This window comes from Mus musculus, chromosome 10 (genome assembly GCF_000001635.26).
Source record: "Mus musculus strain C57BL/6J chromosome 10, GRCm38.p6 C57BL/6J".
Taxonomy (NCBI): Eukaryota; Metazoa; Chordata; class Mammalia; order Rodentia; family Muridae; genus Mus; species Mus musculus.
In genome coordinates this window covers 120,638,721-120,651,740 of record NC_000076.6, presented here as the reverse complement: position 1 = coordinate 120,651,740, position 13,020 = coordinate 120,638,721, and the positions used below count along the sequence as shown (strand labels likewise).

The window sequence follows — 13,020 nt, the reverse complement described above, 5'->3', positions numbered from 1 at the left end:
TCTGCCCCTCTCTCAGACATCTCTAGTTCCCTTAATTTTTGCACCAAGCACTCTCTTTCAATTGTCCTATCCCTCCATTGGAAAAGAACACTCAGTAAAAAGGCTCCTTTCTGCCAGGTAATCCCATCACAGCCAGGGGAATACAAGTCTTAAGTCTACTGTTTTATTCTCACCCATTAAAGATCAGACTCCTCTGCCGACATACCAACAGCTCTGCCTCTAAAACAGTTATTAAATAGACCTCTATGGAAAGAGCAGCGGCCCACAACAAAAGAAAAATGGCAGGCATTTGAACAGTTGGCATAAGTGCAGCTGGAGGCTGGATATATAGAAGAGTCTTCCAGCTCATGGAATTCCCCTGGGTTTGTTGTAAGAAAGAAATCAGGTAAATGGAGAAGGGTAATGGATTTAAGAGCGGTTAATAAAATGATTCAGCTGATGGGTCCTTTACAGCCTGGACTTCCTTTACATCTTTGGAAGCTCGGTCTTCTTGGTTACTGAGATCATGGCCTGTAATCTTAATTGACTTGAAAGTTTGTTTTTTCACCATACCCTTCCCTGAGCAAGATAGGGAAAGATTTGATTTCTCAGTACCTACTCTGAACAACAGGGTTCTATTAAAGAGATACCATAGGAAGGTAATTCCACAGAAAGTGTTAAATAGTCCATTTTATGTCAATATATTGTGCAGCAACAATTAGAAATAACTCATAAGCAATTTCCTCAGTCTATCACTTATCATTGTATGGGTGACATTTTGTTGGCTGATTTTGACGGAGATGTTTTAGAGAATATGTTTAAGGTAACAGAAAAAATTTTGCCATGCTGGGGGTTACAGATTGCTCCAGAAAAAATACAGAGAGGAAATTACCTTAACTGTTTGGATTATAAAATCAATCAGCACAAAAAAATTCAACCACCACAGGTACAAAACTCTAGGAATCAACTGCAAACTCTTAATGGTTTTCAAAAATTAATGAGAGATATTAACTGGCTGAGGCCTACAATCGGATTAAGCACATCTGAGTTGAGTAATTTGTTTCAGGCATTACAAGGAGATTAAAATTTAAACAGTCCAAAACATCAAACATGAATCAGTAGCAGCAGTCCAGTCCAATCAGCAAATACCAAACACAAGTCAGTAGCAGTGGCTTGATCCAGAGGAAACCACGAGGCTCCTCTGAATCAGCACGAGTCCACGGAAGGGGCCAGGAGCAGCCAGAATACCGCTAGAAGGTCTGTGGCGCTTTTCTTTCTACAAAGTCACAAGAAGTGAAGATCAGCAAGGACCAGCAAGGTGTTGTAAGGTGAACGAACCACTGTCTATTGGGTTACGCTTACACTCTTTCCAAACATTACGCATCCTCTCAAATGTCAGCCTTAGCAAAACATCCTCTCATAAGACAGCACCCAGAAAAACATCACGTGACACAAACTGAAAAGGAGACCAGAAATTTCCACTTCACCCTTCCTTAATCTCCTATCACGCTGCACAGGCCTTTGCCCACATTCCACCGACTATTTTCGCCTTTGTTTTTTTGCTTCCTCTGAGGAAACTCTAGTATGTGGTTTTATTGCAGGATCATTGATCATTCTCCTCAAAGTGTCAGCCATTTTAGATCATCATTTGCTTCACAATACTTAACAATTTGCAGACATCGCTTTGCTGAATGGGTGGCTCTGGTCAGAGATTTGTAGTTCATGTCCTACCTTTTCTTCTTCACCGAAGTTGTTCTGTAAGCAGTTGGAGCATTGGGTCATGTTAACAAGTACTGTTTTATAATAGCTCAAGAGTGAGAAAGAGCCCAACTGTCATAAAAGTACTTCACCTACCCCAGAGAACACAGTTTAATCTAAAGAAAGTTGGATTTTAGGGAACTTCACAAAATCCAGAATAAACAACAAACAAACAACAGTGTGAAAAGAACAAAAAAAACCCAAACAAACAAACAAACAAACAAAAAAAGCAAGACACCACAGTTTTGTATACATATATGAGGTTTAAGACGTGTGTATATGGGGTTGAGAGAGAAAGATGGATTAGTGTTCAAGAGGACTCACTGCTCTTGTAGGAAACCTAGGTACTGTGCTCTCAGTCAGTACAGTTCTCAGTCAATGAGTACTCAAAATCACCTATAATTCTAGTTCCAGGGTATTCAATACCATCATCTGGCCTACATGGGAATCTACACACATGTGGTACACAACACACTCAGGTGTGTGATCTCTCTCTCTCTCACACACACACACACAAACACTTAAACAAATATTTTTAAAAGGAAGTACATGTGAGAGATGCCATCAAGTACAGGGGAAGCAGAGAAGAGCAGAAAGGGTCAGATCAAAATCATTTGAGTAGTCTTTAATTTGGTTTCATTGATCAAACGAGACAGACAGACACACACACACCACACACACACCACACACAACACCACACACACACACACACACACACACACACAAACAAACAAGAGGCAGAAAGGCCTGGGGATGGTAAAATGGACAAATACAAAATATTGTAACAGGAATTACAGTAGCTCAGCCTTGAAGTTAGAGAAGTTTATTATACTGGGAAGCGGTCACATACGTGAAAAGATGGCTTTTCATGTCTTTTATGGCTTTTTGTAGATGATTAATTAAATACTCTGAGTGTTTCATTAAAAGTATGCATTCCTTTCAAATTAAAGCATGCACAGACCTGTTATGAATGAATTCACTGGGCGAATGAAAGGCGCATTTACTTCCAAAGGAATCCTCTGGCAAATTTCATTCTTGACATTGATGAAATGCCCTGAATATATTTTAACAGTGCATTGAACAAACGACAGGACTAATTGGTTTCTTCCTTACTATTTTTTGCCATGTTTAATGCATTTATAGGGAATCCAACAATGTCAAGTGTTTTATTCCATTGGGGGGAAAAAAGCCTCTTGCTAACATGGGAAAACAGAGGAACAAGTGAGATTGCCCCCACAATTCATGGGACACTCTTAAGTTCCCACTGTGTGCAAATCATCTTGCAGAATGCTGCACACAGCAGAAAAGAAAATAAACCATGTTTCTACCCGCTGGAAACTCAGAATGCCACAGGAGAGACGTGCGCACGAAACAACTGTAATGTAAGACAGACCCTGGTTAAGTAAGTGCTAAAATAATAAAGGTACAAAGCCCTTGGGGAGTAGAAGGCATGGAGGGATTAGGTCTGATCGGAAAGGGATTGAGAAAGTCTTCCTGGAGGAGGAACGCCTGGAGTATGGCCTTGAGAGATGGCTGGGAATTCAACAGAAGACCCCAGGGAGAAGAGAAAAGAAAGGGCCTGTGTGGTCTCTGCTCTGCAGGGCTGTGGTCTAGAGGGGTTTGAGTGTTTCTCTGGGTAATCTTGAACTGTCACGTGAAAGAGACATGTCACACAGAAAATACACAGATCGGCTTGAAATTGATCCGAAAACTCGGCTATGTGACTTCAGAGAAGGAGAGGGAGAGGGAGAGAGAGAGAGACCCTATCAGGCCTGGAGTGGGGTCAGTGAAAGTGACAGATGTAATTAGACACTGAGCAGATCGGCTTTTGAAAAATTAATCTGCTCGCTGCTCCTATACATTGACTGTTGTGGCCTTAAAAGGAACTTTGGGGCGGTATTCACTCCTGTGATTTTTTTTTTTTAATTATTTATTGCCTTGCCCTTGGCCCTAAAATAGGAACTAACTGCTAAGACTACAAGCTACATAGGGCTCGATCTATGAGAAGATCGCTACCAACTAATAAAACCTAGCAGTGGCACCCTCTGTATAGCTGTATCCTCCACTCCCTTGTGTGGAATCTGAGGCAGGGGGTTGGTGGATCCTTGAGGAAACGTGAGTTTCATGAGATTCTTCTGTTGGGGTGCTAGTACTTCCTACTGCCTTGCCTTAAGAAGATTCATTTCTATTTGGCTACCAGTTAGAGGTCCAAAGGTAGAGAATGTTAAAGCCGAGGGAAGAGCGAGGGACATCCAGCCTGCGCGTCGCCGCAGACTTCAAGCTGGAAGTGAGAGCCAGCCTACCTGAAGCAGGGTTAGGACCCAATCTCACCCTAACTTTTAGAAACGTTCTTCCCTGTACCACGCTTTCTTTATGATCCTCTCTCTGTGTGTCTCTTTCTTTTTCTGTGTGTGGGAGTGTGTATGTGGTGTACTGTGGTGTGAGTGTATGTGTGTGTGTGGTATGGTGTGTGTGTGTGTATGGTTTGATGTGTTGTGGTATGTTTGTATGTATGTGTGTGTGTGTGGTGTGTGTATGGTGTGTAGTGTGGTGTGTGTTTCTGTGACTCCGGGTTTAAGCACTCAGCAGGATCATAAGGATTCATGTTTGCTAAGCCAGAGAAATCAAATGCATAGCATCAAAACCCTCCCACTTGGAAAAACATTAGAATCCTGGGAATTTCTGGAAACACCAGAGAGCCCAGCCCCAGGACCTGCAGTGTAAACACTGTGGCTAATTTGTTGAAGTGAGATGCCATTGGTGATTCTCCCTGCCTTGAGAGACGACAGGACTCCCGGGCGGAACAAAGCAGATTGCTGTAGTAGATTGCCGGCCTGCAGAGGCCGGCTGTGGAGAGTGATCAGGAAAACACCAGACACGGTACTGAGACAGATCATCTTTCTTAAAGAGGAGTTAAAAAAAAGAAAAAGAAAAAGAAATTTAAAAAAAGAACTCAAAAGGAATTCCCCTCCCCGGGAGTTTGCCTTGAAGAGGGCAATCATTTCTCTGGCTCCGCTCCTGCCCACAGACTGTTGGACACAACGGGAGAGCGAAGCTTGGCTCTGCTCGCTCGCTTGCTTACAGAAGCAGCTCTCAGACCAGTGGACAAGGCTAACGCTGCCGAGAGCAAGCTGAAGGCTGGATAGCACTCGAGCAATCGAGTTAGACACAGTTAACTCTCAACAAGCGTCCTGCTCACTATGATTTCATAGGGCTTATTCATATAACCAAAAAACGGTGCTCTTCAGCACTTAGTTGTTTATTATTATTATCATCATTATTATTAATCAAAGCAAGGTGTCCATATGCTGGTCTGCAGAATGGCCTCCCTGGCCTACCAAAGTTTACCATTTCGACTAGGTTTGATCTGGGGCTTACGGCTTTTTCTTTTTCCTTCCCATGGATTTAAAGACTATTCTATTTATTTGCATGGAGTGTTTTAAAAATATCTTTTTAAGTTCTCATTTCCACTCATCAATAGAATACTTCTACCCTCTTTCTATTCTGGTACTAAAGAATGGAAAATCTAGCGCTAAGATCAGAACACTGCCCTTCCTCATGCCCAGGCTACTACTGGAAAATTCCGGTTACCAGACTGCGGTGGCTCACCCAGGAGGAGGTGGTGCAGCTCAGACAGGACTCACTTCTTCTCCTGTGCATTTTCAGGGCGTGGCCACTTTGTCTTCCTAAAAACAGCATTTTAAATGATACTTCCTTTAGGAAATAAGACCCACTTTGGGGTTTTTAAGAGTACTTACCTTCAAGGAAAAAAATTTAAGGGCCACAAAATGCCCTCTGAGGTTGGCTTAGTGGAAGGTAGAAGTTTCTTCTATTTTCAGTTCCAGCTAGGAGGGCAACCATTATGATGCACTTTGAAATGCTATTAGTCAATTTTTTCAGTATTCTAATTCTAGGTGGCAAATGGCATTGACTCTCAGTTGCTTGTGGCTGCAAATAGTCTCTCTCTCTCTCTCTCTCTGTGTGTGTGCGTGTGTGTGTCTCCCCCTCTCTGTCTCTTTTTGTCTCCCTCTCTCCATCTCTGTCTCTGTCTGTCTGTCTATCTCCCTCTCTCTGTCTCTCATTTTTCTCTGTCTCCCATCTGTCTCTTCTCTGTCTGTCTGTCTCTTTCTTTCTCCCTTCTGAATCTTTCTTTCTCTCTCCCCCCCCCCCCCTCCCTACCTCCAGGGAGGATGTGAATATAGGCAGTGAGATTTCATCTTGCTCAATGAATATGTTCAAGTTGCCTTCATCTATCTCATTCTGGGGTGAATGGCTGACTGGGACTTGCTCTAATGGGACACTTTAAACCAGAGGCACAAGCAAGCATCTTCTTGCATTCCATTGGCCAGAGCAAATCATATGGTAAATTTGGGGAACACACTTTGCCTGCCCTATACAAAGATCCTGCAGACGTAAATGACAAGGGGTATGGTGTATGGGCTGAAAATCCTCCCTCACCCCACTGCTGGGGATCAAACCCAGGGTTTTACACATGGTCAGCAAGCGCTCTATGTCCTATCTCCAGTTTTCCAAAAGCTTTTTCTTTTCCCCATAATCATTCATGTTTATTTTAATTAAAATATAATTACAATACTTTGCCCCTCTCCTTTCTTTCCACCACTCCTTTCATGCCTCCCCCTCACCCACTCTTAAATTGATGGCCTTTCCCCTCTAATTATTATTTTTACATATATCTGTTTTGCTGTTATACACACACATATATGTGTATATATATATGTGTGTGTGTGTAACTATCTGTATCTATATCTATGCATCTGTATGTGTTATATATATGGTTATGTATATATGTCTATACACACACACACACACACACACACACACACATATATATATATATATATATATATATATATATATATATATATACACACATATCACATGCACAGATGCACATAAGTATGTATAGCCATACTGTACTGAGTCTGGGTAGTGCTGCAAGGGTATGGATGATTTCAGGGCTGATTACTTGGTATTGAGCAGTGAGAGAATTGTTCCAAATCTGCTGCTGTGAGGATTTTATAAGAAAAGCAAATACCACTTTATCTAGAATTAGTATACAACACAGTTTTTCAACCAAGAGTAAGAGAAAGGCTTTTTAAAAGCATAGCTTTATAGGAAGATCTTTATATATATATTTTTTCCAGTAAAGATTAAATTATCTAGATAGCAAATGTGGGAGATAAATAATTACTAAGTCCACTAAGAAACCACCTCTTTTGTAACATTAGCTTATTCATTCATCAGTGGGATAGTTATTGTTACTCTATGCCAGGAAGGAGTTATAGTACACTAAGGAACTAGTTATACACTGTAACTAGTCATATATAACTAGGAGTTATAAAGATACACCAGTGAATGGGAAGAAAAATGGCTGCCTTTGTGGAGGCAACCTTCCAGCAACCAGTCACCCGTCCAGTACAGAGTAGAATTCAACTCATGAGCTCCCACCTCTAGCTGAGGAGCTAGTGAGAGCTGCTAGCTTCTGCAAGACAGAGTCAGTTTTCTTTAAGAGTATGTCCACCATGCTCCAGGATTCCATGACTGACAGTCCATCTATTGTATATATGTATATATGTATGTGTGTATATGTGTGTGTGTGTGTGTGTGTATATATATATATATATATATATACATATATATGTGTGTGTGTGTGTGTGTGTGTGTGTGTGTGTATACACACACACACACACCATAAGCACACAAAAACTAGCAATGAAGGCTGTCAAATACAAACCTTAGAGGAAAACCTCACTAACAGAGCACAGGACATAGAACAGAGAATTTCAGGTGTTAAAGACGAGGTAGAAGAAATGGATACCTCAGTCAAATAAAATGTTTAATTTCTTTAAAAAAAAATCCAGGCACAAAACATCCAGAAAATTGAGGACACTATGAAAATACCAGATCTACAAACAATAGGGATATAGACAGGAAAAGAAAAACATATTGAAGGCACAGAAAATATTTTTAACAAACATCATAGAAGAAAATTTCTCCAACATAAAGAAGGTGTCAATAAAGGTACAAGACCATAGAGAACAGCAGATCTACAGGATCAGACAAGAAACTCCCCACAACATGCAATGATAGAAGCCACTAACTGAACAGCACAAATAAAGAATATCAAAAGCTGCAAGGGAAAAGAACGAACAACTTACAAAGGCAAAGGTATTAGGATAACACCTGACTTCTCAGTGGGGTCTCTGGAAACCAGAGGGTCCTGCATAGCTCTTATACTAATTCTAAGAGATCACAGATGCCAGATCAATGCTGTTTGCTACTAAAGTAAAACTAAGAACCTAAGATTAGATAGGTCATCAGCCTAGGGCAAACTTACGACTATTGGTCTGCTAAAGGACCATTAACTGACTCCTAATGGCTTCCTGCCACTCTCATAGATCACAGAGTTCCCTCTCAGCTCTCCATCAGTGGATGGGAACTAACACAGAGACCCACAACTTGACAATGTGCAGAGAGTGAGAGACTTTGGTGCATTCGGTCCTAAGTCTTCAAATCCCTCCCCTGAAGACCCAAGAAGCTATGGAGGAGGTGGGAAAATGGTAAGAACCAGATGGGATAGAGGACTCCAAGGAAAGAGTGTCGATCACGTACGATCTCACACAGACTATGACAGCATGTGTAGGACCTGTGCAGGTTCAAGCCAGAGGTGTCCCAGTATGAGAATAGGAAGTGAACAAAGGCTCCAACCCCTAATCACGACACTGTCTGCAATTGATAACTCCTGGCCAAAGAAAGATTGATTTTCTCCAGTGGATTCCCACTGGGTATTAATGACATTTCAGGGAAGGCTCCATGCCCAGCAGTGGCCAACACAAAGGGACATCAGTGGTATTTTGTTAGACTTTGCGTCTCATTTTGCTTTGCTTGGGCATTTTTTGTCTTATCAGATATAGTTTGCTTGTTCATTTTGATTTCCATTTTTTGTGGTGTGTGTGTGTGTGTTGTTTTTGTTTTGTTTTAGAGAGAGAGAGAGAGAGGAGAGAATGAACATAACACTGGGTGAGGAGGAAGGAGAAAACATGACCAAAATGTGTTGTATGAAAAAAAAATATTCAATAAAAAAAGGATAAGAATTTGAGGGGTGAGAGGAATCTGGGAATAATTAGGGGCAAGAGTGGGAGGGTGGGTATGATCAAAATGCATTGTATACACACATGAAATTCCCAAAGAGTTAATAAAAATATATTAAAGACAAATTAGATGGTAAACTCATCAGAGATTAATTCATGGGCTTGAGCGTTTCATTTTGAAGACGTATTTGTTAATCAAATTATTAATGATAGCTACACTTTTTTTCCCAATCAAATGCACATACACGTCGCCTGTAACCACTTGAAGCAGTGGTTCTCGACCTTCCTGACGCTGCAACCCTTTAATATAGTTAGTTCCTCATGCTGTGGCGACCTCAACCATAAAATTATTTCTATTGCTACGTTGTAACTATAATTTTGCTACTGAACAGTGTCTTAGTTCCTAAGACCATGGGAAATATGTGTTTTCTGATGGTGGAGACCCAGAGGTTGAGAATCGCTGGCTTCAAGGCTCTGCCACTTCCCAGTCATGCCAAGCTGGGACTGTGCCTTAGAGCCCATGTGCTTTTGGTCGGCATCACAGATCCCCAAAAAGAGCAAATGATGACCAAACAAGGTCACAGAATTTCATCTTGTGACATCTCAGGTCCATCTCCCCTTCCACCGTGTCTGCTAGGCATTTGTTTAAAAACAAGAGAAACTGTATTGGGAGGCTTTAGAAGGAAAGAGAAAAGAGAAAGAAAAGCCAAGGACTAGCTCTCAGTGTAGAGAAGATCACATACATACCCAGCCTTAGTACAGGTGTGTGAGCAGCTATGGGGTCTGCACAGCCGCGCTGCAGGTCACTGAAGTGGGAGTCAAAGCCTGTCTATATGATTTTCATTTTATTGACACTCTTTTGAGGGTGTGACTCTTTCTGGGGTGAGGATGTCTGACACAGCTTGAGTCCCGAGGCTGCCCTAGAGGCCAGCATGGAGTGAGCGGTCTTCTACCATGACGCTGGCGGGCTGTTATCAGAATAAGGAGCGATGGAGCTTGGGCAGGCAAATACAACAGCTGTCCACCCAGGTCCATGAAAGTATTAGAAGCGAGGTGTTTCATTTTAGAGGGGTTATAATCTAGTTTGCAAGGAAATAAAAAGAGGTCACTTATCACGGCAGAGGAAATGCACCATGACTGGGAAAATGAGGAGCTACCCCCGCACCCCCACTTTATCCCATCTAACAGCAAGAAGGCTGACTCTGGGACACCCATTGTCTCTTCCAAGATCCATTTTAAGAAATGTCTGCCACCTTCAGCAAACTGTCAGCTGGGAGAGTGGCCTCTGGCTTTACCAGGACACTGCTTATCCCTGACTTCAGAATTTTTTTCTGCTCTCCCCACATTGCTAAATTTCACCGCAACTTGGCCAACAAGTCTTATGTGGCAACAAAAATAACCTAAATCAGAATCCTCAGGTAATTCCCAGGCAATTCCTCTGGTGTGTGTAAGTTTAAGTCTCCCCTCTGCCTCCCCTTCCCCCATCCCACTCCCCTTCTCTCTCTCTCTCTCTCTCTCTCTCTCTCTCTCTCTTTCTGTGTGTGTCTGTGTGTATACATGTCTGTGCAGGTGTGTACAGGCATACATGTGTAAGTGTGTGCATGCAAGTGCACATGTGTGTGTGCGTGTGTCTGCATGTCTGTCTGTCTATGCTTTAGATGGAAAGAGGAAAGGGAGACAAGAGAGGAAAGAACAGACAACCCAGGAGAGAGGCGATCAGCCCCAGAAGAGAAAGGAGGCCAGCCCTGCAGAGAGGCACAGCTCCGGGGCTCAGGAGATTTAGGGCAGTTGTTCAGCTGGGAGTCTGGCAATTCTGAACTGTTAATGATGAATCACATAAAAGAATTCACATTTATGGCAATGGCTAATTGATTTATGTGCCCTTTTAGTCTTTGGCAAGCATTTGCTGTTTGCCTGCCTTTTTTTGTAATAAGCTTGAGAGAGATAGACGTGTTTCCTGCCCTCCTGAAGTTGCCAGTGGCGGTCCAAGACAGGTAGAGATAACAAGACTCAGAGGAAACCTTTCTGTCATCGGGTGAGCCAGGGGCTGCTGTGAATTGCTGCCAAAGAAAAGGGAAAGGCTGCCTCCTGAAATAAACTGTAGGCTGAGGGGTTGGCTCAGTGGGTCAAGGCGCTTGCCGCCAAGCCTGATAATCTGTGTTCAAACCCTGGAACCCATGTTGTGCAGGGGAAGGACGGACTCCTTAAGTTGCCCTCTGACCTCCACATCCATACCTCGGCCCATGTGACACACACACACACATACACACACACACACACACACCAGTTTAGCCAGAGTTATAAATACCAGGTTAGTCCTCACAATCCTGGGGCCTTGGAAGTGCCAGAAAAAGACATCAGAATATTTGGTGTTTGTAGTAGGAATATGGTTTAGTGGTAGAGCTTTTTAGTTTAATATAAGATTTTTGTTAACTCTTCCAGAATTTCATACTCACCGATGGTGGACTTTGGTCACTCTCACCCCCACCACTCCCCTAACTCCTTCAGATCCGTGCCCAGCCTCTACACACACACACACACACACACAGAGAGAGAGAGAGAGAGAGAGAGAGAGAGAGAGAGAGGCTGAGCTTGAGAGAGAATGAGAGACAGAGACAGAAAAAGAGAGAGAGACTGAGAGAGAAAACGAGAGATGAGAATGAGAGAACAGAGAGAGAGAATGAGAGAGAACTGAGAGAAGTCAGAGAAAGACAAACAGAGAGAGAATTAGAGATTGAGAAAAAGACAGAGGTAGAGACAATAAGAGATAGATATACACAGAGAGTTAGAAAGAGAGTCAAGCCGGGCTTGGTGGCACACGCCTTTAATCCCAGCACTTGGGAGGCAGAGGCAGGCGGATTTCTGAGTTCGAGAGCAACCTGGTCTACAAAGTGAGTTCCAGGACAGCCAGGACTGTACAGAGAAACCCTGTCTTGAAAAACCAAAAAAAAAAAAAAAAAAAGAGAGAGAGAAAAAAAGAGTCAAAGAGAAACAGAGAGAATGAGAAAATACTGAGAGATATGAGAGAGAAAGACAGAAACAGAGAATTAGAGATAGAGACAGAGGTAGAGACAATAAGTGATAGATCTACACACGCTCGTGCGTGCCCGCACACACAAACACACACACACACACACACACACAGAGAGAGAGAGAGAGAGAGAGAGGGAGAGAGAGAGAGAGACTTGTGTTTGGTAAGTGTACTGGCTGGTTTTGTGTGTCAACTTGACACAGGCTGGAGTTAACACAGAGAAAGGAGCTTCAGTTGAGGAAATGCCTCCACAAGATCCAGCTGTAAGGCATTTTCTCAATTATTGATGAAGGAGGGAAGGCCCTTTGTGGGTGGTAGTCTTGGGTTCTATAAGAAAGCAAGCTGAGTAACCCAGGGGAAGCAAGCCAATAAGTAATATCCCTCCATGGGCTCTGCATCAGCTCCTGCTTCCTGACCTGCTTGAGTTCCAGTCATGACTTCCTTTGGTGATGAACAGCAATGTGGAAGTATAAGCTGAATAAACCCTTTCTTCCCCAACTTGCTCCTTGGTCATGACATTTGTGCAGGAATAGAAACTCTGATCTTGTAAACTACGTTCTTATAATAGAGAGGTTAGCAGATGCCACCAAGGCCCTTTATGAACACTAATCCCAGGCAGAGAGAGGAGTCCCTGTGATCCAACATCTCCCGAGGATCCTATGTTTTCATAGAAACAAAATAGCAACTGAGTTTCTATATGGAGTTTGTTATAGCAGTAGATAAATGAGCAAGCAAGCAGACAAACAAACACCCCAGAAAAATCGGAGGGAGCCGCTGCCCAGGGCACTGAAATGTGGTCCACAGGTCTGATACCCACAAGAAAAGAAAATGAGTGAGATTTTGGATTGCTTGCTTTATAAGATTTCTACCAGTTCCAAGATTGGCTAGAAGTTCTACATTGAATTTAGTTATTCTGTGCAACACATATTCCTGAATAGCCCCAGAGGCTTAAAGCAACAAACAGGTATTTGACATACCATTATCAACACAGAGTGCTAGACCCTGCCCTCAGCTCTACCTGTGTGCACTCACTATAATCTCACAGCAGCTTCACCAGTGGATGTAGAGTCATTACCTCTGCTCCCCACTGTTTTGTAATTCATCTGGAAGGTCATATAGTTCTGGAGTTGGTACACGGAG

At 42.6% G+C, this 13,020-nt stretch overlaps 1 annotated feature.

The window, feature by feature from the left end:
* Positions 2,286 to 5,698: an enhancer, noted in NCBI's record as "VISTA enhancer mm1003". NCBI's record gives its function as "enhancer in: hindbrain (rhombencephalon)[7/7] | branchial arch[7/7] | trigeminal V (ganglion, cranial)[4/7]" and the evidence as "EXISTENCE:transgenic organism evidence [ECO:0001131][PMID:17130149]".